The sequence below is a fragment of the Ornithodoros turicata genome, unplaced genomic scaffold (assembly GCF_037126465.1).
Source record: "Ornithodoros turicata isolate Travis unplaced genomic scaffold, ASM3712646v1 Chromosome161, whole genome shotgun sequence".
NCBI classification, from domain to species: Eukaryota; Metazoa; Arthropoda; class Arachnida; order Ixodida; family Argasidae; genus Ornithodoros; species Ornithodoros turicata.
In genome coordinates, this window is record NW_026999322.1 from 146,985 (window position 1) to 159,460 (window position 12,476).

Sequence of the window (12,476 nt, forward strand, 5' to 3'; positions counted from 1 at the left end):
CCCTTGTTAAATTTCTGATATTTACGCATATCCAGAAGGTCTGCCTGATATAAATCCCGCACGTGAGTTGCGATGATGGAGCGCCGCTTAAATTTTTTCTTCACTGGCTTGTGAAGGGTGTAAGCATCTTCTTTTTTCAGCTGTTCCACGGCTTCTGCGTGCGTGAGCTTGTGATAACGTCGGTACCGATCCACTCCACCTAACCCTTTCTCCTTGATCTTTCTATAGGGCCCCATATTTGCTCCAGCGAGCAATTCACTGTATTTTCAAAGCGCTTATAATTTTCGATACTTTTTTGTACCAACTGGGTTTCTTGATGAGCGCGCTACGACGTGCTAAGTAGCTCACGAGAGCCACAATGTTTGAGCGATTGATTCGCTTCCCTCTATATACTAGCACATTATCCGCCTGCCAGGTGAATACTTTCTTCAATTCTTTCAGCACAGATTTCGCGCGCGCTTTATCAACGCCGGAGGGTAGAAGATTAAAATCGAATGGATTGGGTTCCGGTTCGGGCTCCGAATGGACAGGTTCCAGAGGAGGAGGAGGAGGAGGAGGATGATAGTGAGCTCGCTTCAGCAAGTAATAGAGGGCTTCCAGTATTTTGCCCACTTTTACATCGTCCGAATCGTTAGATTTCAGAACTTCACCTATTTCTATTCTATGAGCCATGACCGATGGCTTTGGATATCGCTCGCCCGGCGACTCCCGCCACGAGACTTGATAGCCCTGAGAGGAGCAGTGGAAGTATGGGAATGAGACCACCTCGTTGTCCCCTAATATATTTCTTCAACTGCCGGGGGCACTTATGAAGTGACTTGTAGGCGAGGAAGCGGAGGATTTTTTGTGTTTCTTCAGGTTTTTATGAAGTTCCGTCAAAAGTGGGATATTTCCGCGTAGAATATTCAGACAGATTTCCGAAAGGATTCGAATGTCGTCGCAGCTGAGCTCTTTAAGTAACTCTGCGCGGTGCGTCGGTTTGCTGGCGGCCAATACTTTGAGGAGCGTGAGATGTCTTCTAAGATCGGCCGTCATTTCGCGGGCGTAAACAGGAACTGCCGGTCGTGCGGTAAAATACCCGTTCGCAGGCTACGAGAGGGAGGTGTTTGCGCGTGCAGATCCACAACTAAATAACCGTGCGCCTTCTCCGTCGCCTGGTTATATGCGTCGAGAAAATAGGAAAGCCCCTGTTTCCCGAATACCTGACGTCCGAAGGTTTCGATCTGTTGTACGCACCGCGCATTCCGGAACAATACGATATAACTGGCGTTCAGCGATATCGTTCGAAAAGCGGCGTTATGATAGAACAAGGCTTGTGTGATCAGGATCACTGACGCGTTCTTATGGTGGCTACCACGTACAAACAACGACTCTACCTCCGATAGAACCCCCTTTTCCGTGATTTGATCGTCAATAACTATGAGAGTGGGATATCGCTCATCCCAATCTGCGGGTATCCGATCCATAAACTCCACACCATCGAAATCCTTTTCCCAGCCGGCTGCATACTTTCGTACGTAGAGTATCTTCTGCGGTGGAATGCTAAATAATTCGGGGTGTCTCATTATATTCTTCGTGAGCACCGTCTTCCCACACATGGACGCGCCGGAGATGAGAATTCGAGCAGGGTGCTGGAACTGCATGCGCATCGTGGAATAACTTGAGCAGACTGTGTAGCGAGGTGTGATGCATCTTTATTTTCATCCATAGCTCCTAGAGCGATTGATGATCGTCTCCAGGACTCTTATTTCTTCCTGACATAGTTCCTGAAGCTCGCGCAGTGATTGCTCCCTGTAAGCCGACAGGTACTCGTCCAAGATTTCGCGTATGATTTCCTGCAACTTGTTTGCGGTGATACGGGAGCGCAATATGTGGCAGCACATCTCGACGAAGTTCTCTCGCTCGTGTGACGCCTCGAAGCGGAACCGCGTGGAGTTGATGCACCTGAGTCGCGCCATCTGGTGGCACGAGGTAAGTTTGGATGTATGAGATAGAGACATTGGGTTAGAACCATCTGAAGCCGCCGCCGCCGCCGCGCACCGTCTGGTGGCGGGCCAATCGGTAAGTTTGAACATCTGAGATAGGGCCGCAACGGGGTCGCCGCCGTCTGGTGGGTGCCGGTGAAGGCAGTGGCGGCCAATCAGAGGGGGCTGGGAGAGTGCGCGGACCGGCTTAGAATGGACCAATCAGATGGGTAAGTTTGGACATCTGAGATAAAGCCGCAGCGGGGTCGCTGCCGCCGCGCCTGGACCAATCAGCGGTCGCGCCGGGGCGTGCACCAATCAGCATGACGCCGGGGGGCGGGGTGGAGTCAAGTAATTAACATAAACGGGCGGGGGGCGGAGCTATGGTGAACCAATCAACGCGATCAGTAGCGGTGGCCAATCAACGGGCGCGGGGCGCGGAGCCAAGTAATTAGCATGAAGGGGTGGAGCTACGGTAAACCAATCAATGCTCAGTCAAGGCTTAGCATGAGCCAATCAGCGTGTGAAGTGGGGGCGGAGCCAATTAATTAGCATGAAGGAGCTACGGTCAATCCATCAAAGATCAGTAGGCTTAGCATGGGCCAATCAACGTGTGAAGTGGGCGGAGCTAATGGCGGCCAATCAGATGGCTTTGGATTTGGCTTGTGTTGGCTTAGAACTGGATTGTGTTGGCTTAGAATCGACCATCTTGGATTAGAAAAAAGATGCCGTTATAGCGCTCGGTTCTTGTGCCGCTCGGTTCTTATGCCGCTCCAAAATTATACAGTCTATGTCTATACTACTTGCAGCGCCTGCTCCTTCAATCCTCCAATCAGAAGTCTTTCCACACGGGTCGCAGCCCAACCGGCTCTGGCACTTGCTGACTTCTGCTTTCAATACTGGTCTGAACCGGCTGCCCCTGACTTCTAGGTCTGCTAGCTTTCATGCACCGCGTAAATTTATTCCGTAATTCCAAAACAACGGTGAAAAGTGTTGTGATGAGGAGTAATTTATTTGAGTAATTGCACTGACACAATCGGCAGGTTGACACATCTACATGCACTGAGAGTACTATGCCCATTGCGTAGCGCTTCTTGGCACACTCCAACAAAGTTCAAACTCGCAAAGCACACACATCGACACAGCGTATTCCCAACAACGAACAACTGTCACATACTTGCGCACAATCTCTTGATCATCGTGTCCTTGCGTGTTATACTCCAAACATAAAATGTTGTTGATTCATGAATCCTATTTTCTTGTCACGGCTACGCAAATCTGACGGCGCTAGAATGTGTTCATCGAGCCAGAATTCACAACGACACTTCAGTTTGAAATCCGGGTGGCTGTTCGTAGACCGACGCTTGTGTCGAAAGACACTACAACACGATTTAAAGCACCATAATACCCGGATACGATGGCGAACGGCGAACGCACTTGCCTCCCAACGACAGGCAGCGCCCATACGGCGTCCACTGTTGAAATGTCAAATGGGTGCAAGATACGCATGAATACGCATGAAGGTGAATTTGGTGAATGTCAACCTATAAAGTTAATTATTTTTACTGAGAAAGGTTTCACAGTGTCTGTTATCGTAAGGTATCTCCGTCTTTGTGTTTTTTGTTTGTTTTCGTTTGTTGTTCGGTTTTCGTGTGGTGTTCCGCGGTTCTCGTTCGTTATTATGTGATTTGGTATTGTACTGTTGTCGTTTGACTTTTTCCATTATCGTATTATGTTCTACGAGTGTCTGTGTGTGTGTGCTACAATAAGACCTCGACCCTTATTCTGAAGGGGCTCGTTATTTTATTCACCACATCGCCACCAGCAATCAGGTGGAGTATAGACGCTGGCGATGAAACTCCCTATTCCTCATCTCAAAATAACGTTATTGTCACGAGTGCTTTGCAGTTGTTCAGCTGTCAGCGTATTTCATTACAGAAATTCGAAGCGCTGTGCACGAAGAGCATGCACATGCATGACTTATCACACACGCTGTAGGAGCGACTGCACATACGAGGTTAACACAGCAGTTTATTTGCTTCCACCGTACCTCACAGATTAAAGGAACAGTGGAACCAATTGGCATATTGGCGTAGGTTCTGCATCCGGTTCTTCGGCACAGCTGAGTGAATGTGAGGGGAACCTGCAAGCACAAGCGCATTGTTTATAGAAAATACATGGTCTTGAAATCTGTAGGAGCAGTCACACATACTATCTTAGTACGCAATGGCACCAGCGAAGTGCAAACAAGTCCAAGTTGTCAGATGCACGCGATACGAATAAACAGATTTTTCTTCAAAATAAAGAGCTTACCTGCGAAAAATTATGCCTCTTTCTCTGTCCGCGTGAAATGTACTCAAAGCTGCAACAAACTGGCATGACATGCCCTTTAATTTAAAAGAAATTTTAAAAAATACGGGCAGCACCGCTTGAACTAAATGCAGACGACAGGATGCGATGAGCCCACCAATATGGCGGCCGGTGACCACGCTGTGGAGCCCCTATGCGCGATCGAGCCTATACTATAGAGATCAGTGGGCTGTACCTCCTGCACGTTTGGCGCGCGTCCATCTTAGTTTAGGGGGCCGACAGATCGAAGTTTGGAGACGGATAACTGAGATTACGAGCTGGTAGGATGATATGTGTTTTCGATGTGGAGGCTGTCAAGAAGGACAGGCTCTCATTCTGTCATCTCGATTTTCCTCCAAACAGTCTAAAGAAAAATAATTTGTAGCAGATGGCGTGCAAAGTTCGATGCGCCTGCGCACGCCATTTGCTAAAAATTAAATATTTGAATAAATTATGCACTTGATGGCCAGGATGCCACAAAAAGTCCGCATGGTCCCAAAACCAACCTGCTAAAACGAAACTCACGTTGCTCCCTTTTTTATACAAAACACGTCTTAATTTTAAGAAAAAGCCGGTATATTGCGAAATATTTGGAAAACTTAAATCCGTGTTAAGTGAATCGCTCTTTAATAGTTTACCGTTCTGTTCCCGTTTTCTAAGGCTTCAACAACTATTTTGCGTTGCGTAGACGTGGTGATTTAAACCGAACACATGGTAGCAAAATGCCAAACTAGTAAGGGTAAAATAATTTTTATCTCATTAACATTTTATTGTCTAACATTATAACATTATAACACCTTTAGGATACTTGAGAAAAATGAGTTTGTTACAAAATATGTATTTGATGTTCTACGGTTATCAACCCCTCGAGGGTACTCACCCTTAGGCTGTTGCTTTGCAGGGTAAAGGTAACGACCGGGACGGTTGATGGCCAAGGCTCAAACGCTATTGACAGTGATTCAGGTGAGGTCCAGTACGGTCCAGTAAGGTCCAGTAGGTTCAGTAAGGCCTGATACAGTAGTTACTACTAACAATGACCCTATTCGTTAATGTCTGCGGATACTTTTGTGTCGTAATGAGAGCAAAATATATGCAACAGAAAAGCGCCAAATAGAATTTGTGTATACCAGTCTGTGGATTATTTCTTAATTACCCTATAAGGGGGTTTCCTAGAGATATTGCTTTCAGTGGTTATCACAAAGTCGAACTCTGAGAAGTAGAGCGTTGCATCGCTTGCAATGAGATTTTTAATGGAGGGGTTTTAAGTTGAATTGTGAGATAACAATGAAAACAATATACTGTTGTTCGCATGGAAGTCGAGCCTCCTCGGAGACAACGCCGTATGTGCTAATTTCATCTATTAGTGATTAACCTTTAACGGTATACTTCGGAAGCAAATTTTAAGATTGCGGTATTCCCACGATCAGTTACACGAACAGAACATAGCCGTGAAATATCTCACTTGAAAACGAATGGGGAATCATAACAACGACTTTAGAAATTTGGAGCAAAAATCTGGCTTCCACTCCGGAGCAGGGAAGTGATACGATATTGGGTCGGCGCTAACAGAGTGTCTCGGCGAAGAATCAGTGTTCCACGGTGACGGCCGCACCTTTGGAGGTCGCAGTGCAAGCCAGCAAGTACATATACAAATAAAAAATGGCCGAAGCTCTGTGGCTCTGTCGTTTTCCTACATTATCATTCACTGGCTTGCACTGTGGCATTGAGGAGTGCTCAGTCATCCTCCCAGGTATATATCGCTCGATGAGCGACCCCTGGTTTGCCAATTCCGGACTATGCGCAGCTACCCAGAGCTGACGAGCCGCAAACACGGCGAAACACGTGTCCTCTGGTGCTGTCGCATCGTTCCAGGAGTATCTGTTTCTCTGTGTGCAGCCATAGAAGCCATCTTAATCTGTAATTTTGAATTTCAAACACGTCTAGCGTCATTTACTTGTTTCTTTAATGGCTTTTTTCCCCTGCATTATAATTCTCTGGCTTGCACTGTGGCATTGAGGAGTGCTCAGTCACTCTCCCAGGTGTATTTCGCTCGCTGAGCGACCCCTGGTTTGCCAATTCCGGACTATGCGCAGCTACCCAGAGCTGACGAGCCGCAAACACGGCGAAACACGTGTCCTCTGGTGCTGTCGCATCGTTCCAGGAGTATCTGTTTCTCTGTGTGCAGCCATAGAAGCCATCTTAATCTGTAATTTTGAATTTCAAACACGTCTAGCGTCATTTACTTGTTTCTTTAATGGCTTTTTTCCCCTGCATTATAATTCTCTGGCTTGCACTGTGGCATTGAGGAGTGCTCAGTCATCCTCCCAGGTATATATCGCTCGATGAGCGACCCCTGGTTTGCCAATTCCGGACTATGCGCAGCTACCCAGAGCTGACGAGCCGCAAACACGGCGAAACACGTGTCCTCTGGTGCTGTCGCATCGTTCCAGGAGTATCTGTTTCTCTGTGTGCAGCCATAGAAGCCATCTTAATCTGTAATTTTGAATTTCAAACACGTCTAGCGTCATTTACTTGTTTCTTTAATGGCTTTTTTCCCCTGCATTATAATTCTCTGGCTTGCACTGTGGCATTGAGGAGTGCTCAGTCACTCTCCCAGGTGTATTTCGCTCGCTGAGCGACCCCTGGTTTGCCAATTCCGGACTATGCGCAGCTACCCAGAGCTGACGAGCCGCAAACACGACGAAACACGTGTCCTCTGGTGCTGTCGCATCGTTCCATGAGTATCTGTTTCTCTGCGTGCAGCCATAGAAGCCATCTTAATCTGTAATTTTGTATTTCAAACACGTCTAGTGTCCTTTACTTGTTTCTTTAATGGTTTTTTCCTGCATTATAATTCACTGGCTTGCACTGCGGCATTGAGGAGTGCTCAGTCACCCGCCCAAGTGTATATCGCTCGCTGAGTGACCCTTGGTTTGTCAATTCCGGACGATGTGCAGCTACCCAGAGCTGCCGAGCCACGAATACGGCGAAACACGTGTCCTCTGGTGCTGTAGCATCGTTCCATGAGTGTGTATATATATATATACCTTCCTATACCTTCCTATATATATATACATTCCTTCATATAGTTATGAAGGAATGAAAGGCAAACAACAAAGGGTAGGGGAAGTAAAAAACTGGGCGATTTATTACAATTTAAACTAATAGATAGAAAGACATCTAGGGGTATGGTCAACGTTGCGGCGGAAGCTCCGCCTTCTTCAGGACTAAGAGATTTGAAGGGTGTCCTGAAGCTTTTGTAGATGTGTACCATGACGTCACAGTCGGGGTTCGCACCACCTGGCGGTCGTTAGGGTCTATATATATAGATAACGAACGTTGAGATAAATGGGAGACGGAAGACAAAAGGGGAAGTAGTCAAACAGGGTTTACTAAAGCTTAAAAGTTATAAAAGCTTGGGGCGACGTATCCATTACGGCGAAAGCTGCGCTTTCGTCAGGACGAAATAGCTGAATGTAACTACGAGGCTGACAATGGGGTGTATCCCAGAATGCTTCTGTGTCAGGACCAGGGGTGAGGTCATAGTCCTTGTAGGTCAGTGGGGTTTTTGATCCGGCTGAAACGAAAAAAAGAGAGCAGGGTAGTTAAGCATTTTATTGTTGACAGTATGGCGCTGGCATACAGTAAACAATGTTTTTTGAACAACAATGAATTATTTTTTTTGCGGAACGCGACTGGGAATGCTCTACTGCGCTGGACAAAAGTTTACGGAACACGCCCCAGTGCATTCTTTCCTGGAAGCTACATGGTAGCAGCGAATTTTTCCGTGCGGACATCTACATATGTGCGTTACCTTGTGCGTTACTTTTGCGTTACTCATGAGCGTTACCTTGGCGCATGCTTGTAGGTCCGTACGGTCCCATTTGCTGCTAGGGTGTTACTTTGAGAAAAGATATTTGCCGGAGCCTGTCTCGTAAACTTTTGTCCAGCACTGTACGTTAACGTTGGTGTATTGTATATATCCTGTCATGTATGTATTGTTTTTCTGTTGACAGGGTTTGGCGAAACTAATACCACACTGCTTTACTCGGACTACAAGAACTGCGCTGTTGGACTTTTCCATGGAGGAAATGTTAAGGATGGACCACGTAAGTAATTATCTTGTTGTCTCACGTTAAACTGGATTGAGACCAAGTTATCTTTCGACCAAAGAAGCGTTGAAACCAATGACAACGGAAAAATCTCTTACTGGGCGGAATATGTTATCGTCGCAACAATGCCACTGTCAAGGTCTGGTACTGTCCTGTCCCTTGGCTTATACTAAATACTGGCCACGATTACGTAGCAGGTTCTGCGACAATATTGTGCGTAAAGGCTTAACCGAGAAACAACGCTGATTGGTAGGTTTCGCGCGTCCTAGCCTTCTTTCAGCGGTGTTACAGATCTGTAATGTGGTACTTGATTGTGGAGGGACGTATTGCGCGAACTAAACCACATCGATGTCGGAAGAAAATAGGTTGAAAATGAAGAAGTCCCAATAACACATCTATTCCCAACCTTGATCGACGTCTAAGGCAACTTACCCAGGGCACAAAAGATTACCGTTCTTTGAGAGTTTTTCATGGTTCAAGGACCTTCACCTGAACCTTTCCTATTTTCGAGAAGAACCGCTCTTGTGTGATCGACTTTTGTGTCCCACACCCTGAACAATAGCAGCTATTCCAGAGTTTCTCGTATGGCGAGAACCTTACTCTGAACCTTTCCTATGTCTGTAGAGAGGGGGAGAATGGATAAGGGCCTGCCAGCGTCCCAGTTTTGACGAACATTTTAAAGGTGAAAAATACGGAGAGGCCTAATAACTCCAAAAAAGTTGCTCGTCGAAGGTTCATTTTTGGGCTACAGTGACCTTCACTTGCAGTGCCACATTGATCCAGCGTTAAAACTCTATTCGCGATTAAAATTCCAACGGAGCGATACTCCATTCAAACTTCGTGGAGTTACACCACTTAACGAAGTAACATATCAACTATTCGGATCTCCAATAATTTTATGCACTTTGCATCGGTTCTGTCCTATATTATAAGAATGGGGAGTAGATATATGCACCTCACTGTGTACCAGTGGCGTATCCACGAGGGGGGGGGGCTAGGGGGCTCGAGCCCCGCCGGGTGTATCCCGTTTGAAACTTTGAAAAATAACCTTTCAAGAATAAACACGTAAGTAGGCACGGTTAATAATAAATCTCCCAGAATATATGCTTAAAGGTCAACGCACAAAAATAATCGTTCAAATATCCCCGTGTAAATAAAAACGCTAAGGAATCCCCGGTGAGGAATATGTCGTTAAAAATAAATCGTTTGAGAATCCCCCCCAAATCAACCATACGGTTGCTACTGTCACGTGGTATGGCCGCGAGTGAAATAGACAATCCGCTTCGACAAATAGTCCCAAAGTCGTCGAATTTAATTGGACTCCTGCCATGAGTATACTTCGTACATCGGACGAGTGATACACGAAGCACACGATACACGATACACATACACGAAGCAAGCGTGCTTCACTTGAACGTCAGTGTAAAGCGAACTCAGAGCACACGCACGAACGAACGAGCGCTCAGCACTGCCACAGTTCCCGTCGATGCTTTTTCAAGCGAAATAACGCGGGACATACATATAATGCATAGGCTTTTCTACGCTAGAAAGGAAAACATAGCAACAACACACACACAGAACAAATACGGCAGCCCTGACAGAACACTAGGTAGAGGGTGAGTGTTAACCAGGGCAAAAACCACCAATATAAGCTATGTCTTAGTGCTATCCTCTGCGTAGAGATACACATCTATCCTACCGCTGTCGTGTTGGGCAATTGGATATATTTTGGAACAGTTTATTTTTAACGATATATTTTTAAGCAGTTTATTTTTAGAGATATATTTTCGTGGTGGATTCTTGAGCGATTGTTTTTTGGGCGGGAATTTTGCGTGGTTGATTCCTTATCGGGGAATTTGATGCAGTTTATTGTGAAACAATATATTTTGAGAGAGGTTTTCTTAAATGATTTATTCTTAAAGATTATTAGTCTAACCCCCGCCCCGCCTACCTGCCACGACCCGACCCACGCAAACCGTGCAAATTCGAGGAGAAAATAAGATATGGGGGGGACCAATGTGATGATCGCGAAAGTTCTTGCAGTTCATGGCGTCTATCTAAGCAACACTCTTGAATGGTTTTCAAAGTATGAGCTTTTCAAAATAGTTCCAATCTCGTGACACCACCTCATTGGACATAACAGCCTATGTAATCGTATTGTGAACGTCCACATCAATTATTTTCGTTCATTTTTTTTTCAACCGCATTTTGCGGTGTGCACAAGTATGTGTGTGTTGTCGCACCCAGGATCAGCGGGGGGGGGGGGGCGAGTTTTCGTATCGAGCCCCCCCTACCTTGGAGGTCTGGCTACGCCACTGCTGTGTACGTATCTACTACATACGGTACATATCACTGCACAACTTATATTGGTTGAGAAGTTATTTCCCTTTCCCGTACTCACACACGGACATAACCAGGAACACAATGTAACTGTTGCCTCTCACTCCATGCGATCAAAGTGTGAACACCACATTCTGTTACAGGCAACACTACCGCCTCTGGAAACGTTTTTAATTAAGAATGTTACTTTCATTCTACTTCGGCATTACGTGATTATGATCGCAAGTCATTCGCATTCATTCGAAGTCCCACTGAATCATGTAAAACGTTGTATATCATGACATGTGGCGTGTATCTTCTACAACAATTGCAATGTTCTGCACTTATTTCGCTGCGGTTCAATGAAACTGCCGTAGCCGTTAACATGCTATTAACAAAGTTATAATTGACTTGTACATATTTACTTTTCGTGTTGTAGATCTATCCGTCACGAAAACGACAGGTGACTATAGATAACTGTCAAAACCTACCTGCCCAGTTATGTCACCTAATGCCACACCCGTGTGCCAACATGCAACTTAGACTGCAGCAACTTTGCTGCGGAACGCAAAGTATTGTAAACGAGCTATTCCAATGCGGACTGTACTAAAACTGTACTGTACTGTACTGCACCGCCCTAGACCTGGAGTAGCTTGTCCCGCAGTGAGCGAGCTCACATCTCCATTCTTTTATTTCTCCTATCATCATCATCATCATCATCATCATCTTCATGTATTAAAAGCTGTGGCAAGGATTTATGTTTCGGCTACAGTTTCAAAGCTTACAGTGGCCTGCGTTTGTTTACTCTATTGCTGTTGATTAATGATCACATGTCATCATGGTTTTACAAGTCTCGTGATACCATATCAATGTTTCGCAGATCTGGAACTCTTTAAGTACAGCGCCGGCGCAGACGACAGCCAGGCTCTTCAGTGCTGCGAAGATCGCTTCGCAGAGGAACTTAAAAGCAGGCCAAAACAGCAGCTGATGTTATTGAGGTCAACAAGGACTGCGTTTATCCTGAATAGACTTCTACGTAAAACTGTCCTGCGACGACAGGTCAAATAAATATTCCAGCATTTTTAACGGCTGTGTATGAGTGTTTTGCTTATTCTTCAACATCAGAGCTCAACTTTACATTAAAACACGTCAGAGCTAACCCCTGCACAGCATGTTACTAGTACTCGGTTCAGGGGAAACTAGGACATACAAGCCGTTACATGTTACCACCTCATGTTGCGTGACGTTCGGGCGGAAAGCGAGCGTCGGCTCTTTTAAATCGGTTCAGGACAGAAGACCCCTGCCGAGCATATCATGCGGGCAAATAATTCGGCAATGACGACACTAGTCTCACACCTTGCAATCATTAAAGGGAGACTCCACACCAAAAACGTCTCGAGGCAACTGTGCGACATCAGTATGTACCGTATGATATTTTATTGAATAACATTTCTCACCCTAAAGTAGCATAGCTAATTAGAAAGGAATATTTTCTAGAGATGGGACGAATTTAGAATTTCTCGAATCCGAATTCAAGAAAGGTTCTACGAATCCACAAAGCTTACGAATTTCGAATCTCTTCGAATATTTCCCCCGAAAAGAGTTTAAAAAGCAAGGGAGAAAACTCTCCTACTGAAAAATGTTTTGCAGCAGAATTTGAGATGTTTGTTTAGCGAAAACAAATTTCGGGTTCTTCCTAAGTGTAACTTATTTGACATGTTGTTCATCGACT

At 45.6% G+C, this 12,476-nt stretch overlaps 1 pseudogene; it reads left to right on the plus strand.

Moving 5' to 3' along the window:
- The window catches only part of LOC135372710 (uncharacterized), a 74,900-nt pseudogene extending 63,066 nt beyond the window's left edge, over nucleotides 1-11,834 (plus strand).
- Nucleotides 11,835-12,476: the final 642 nt, after the last annotated feature.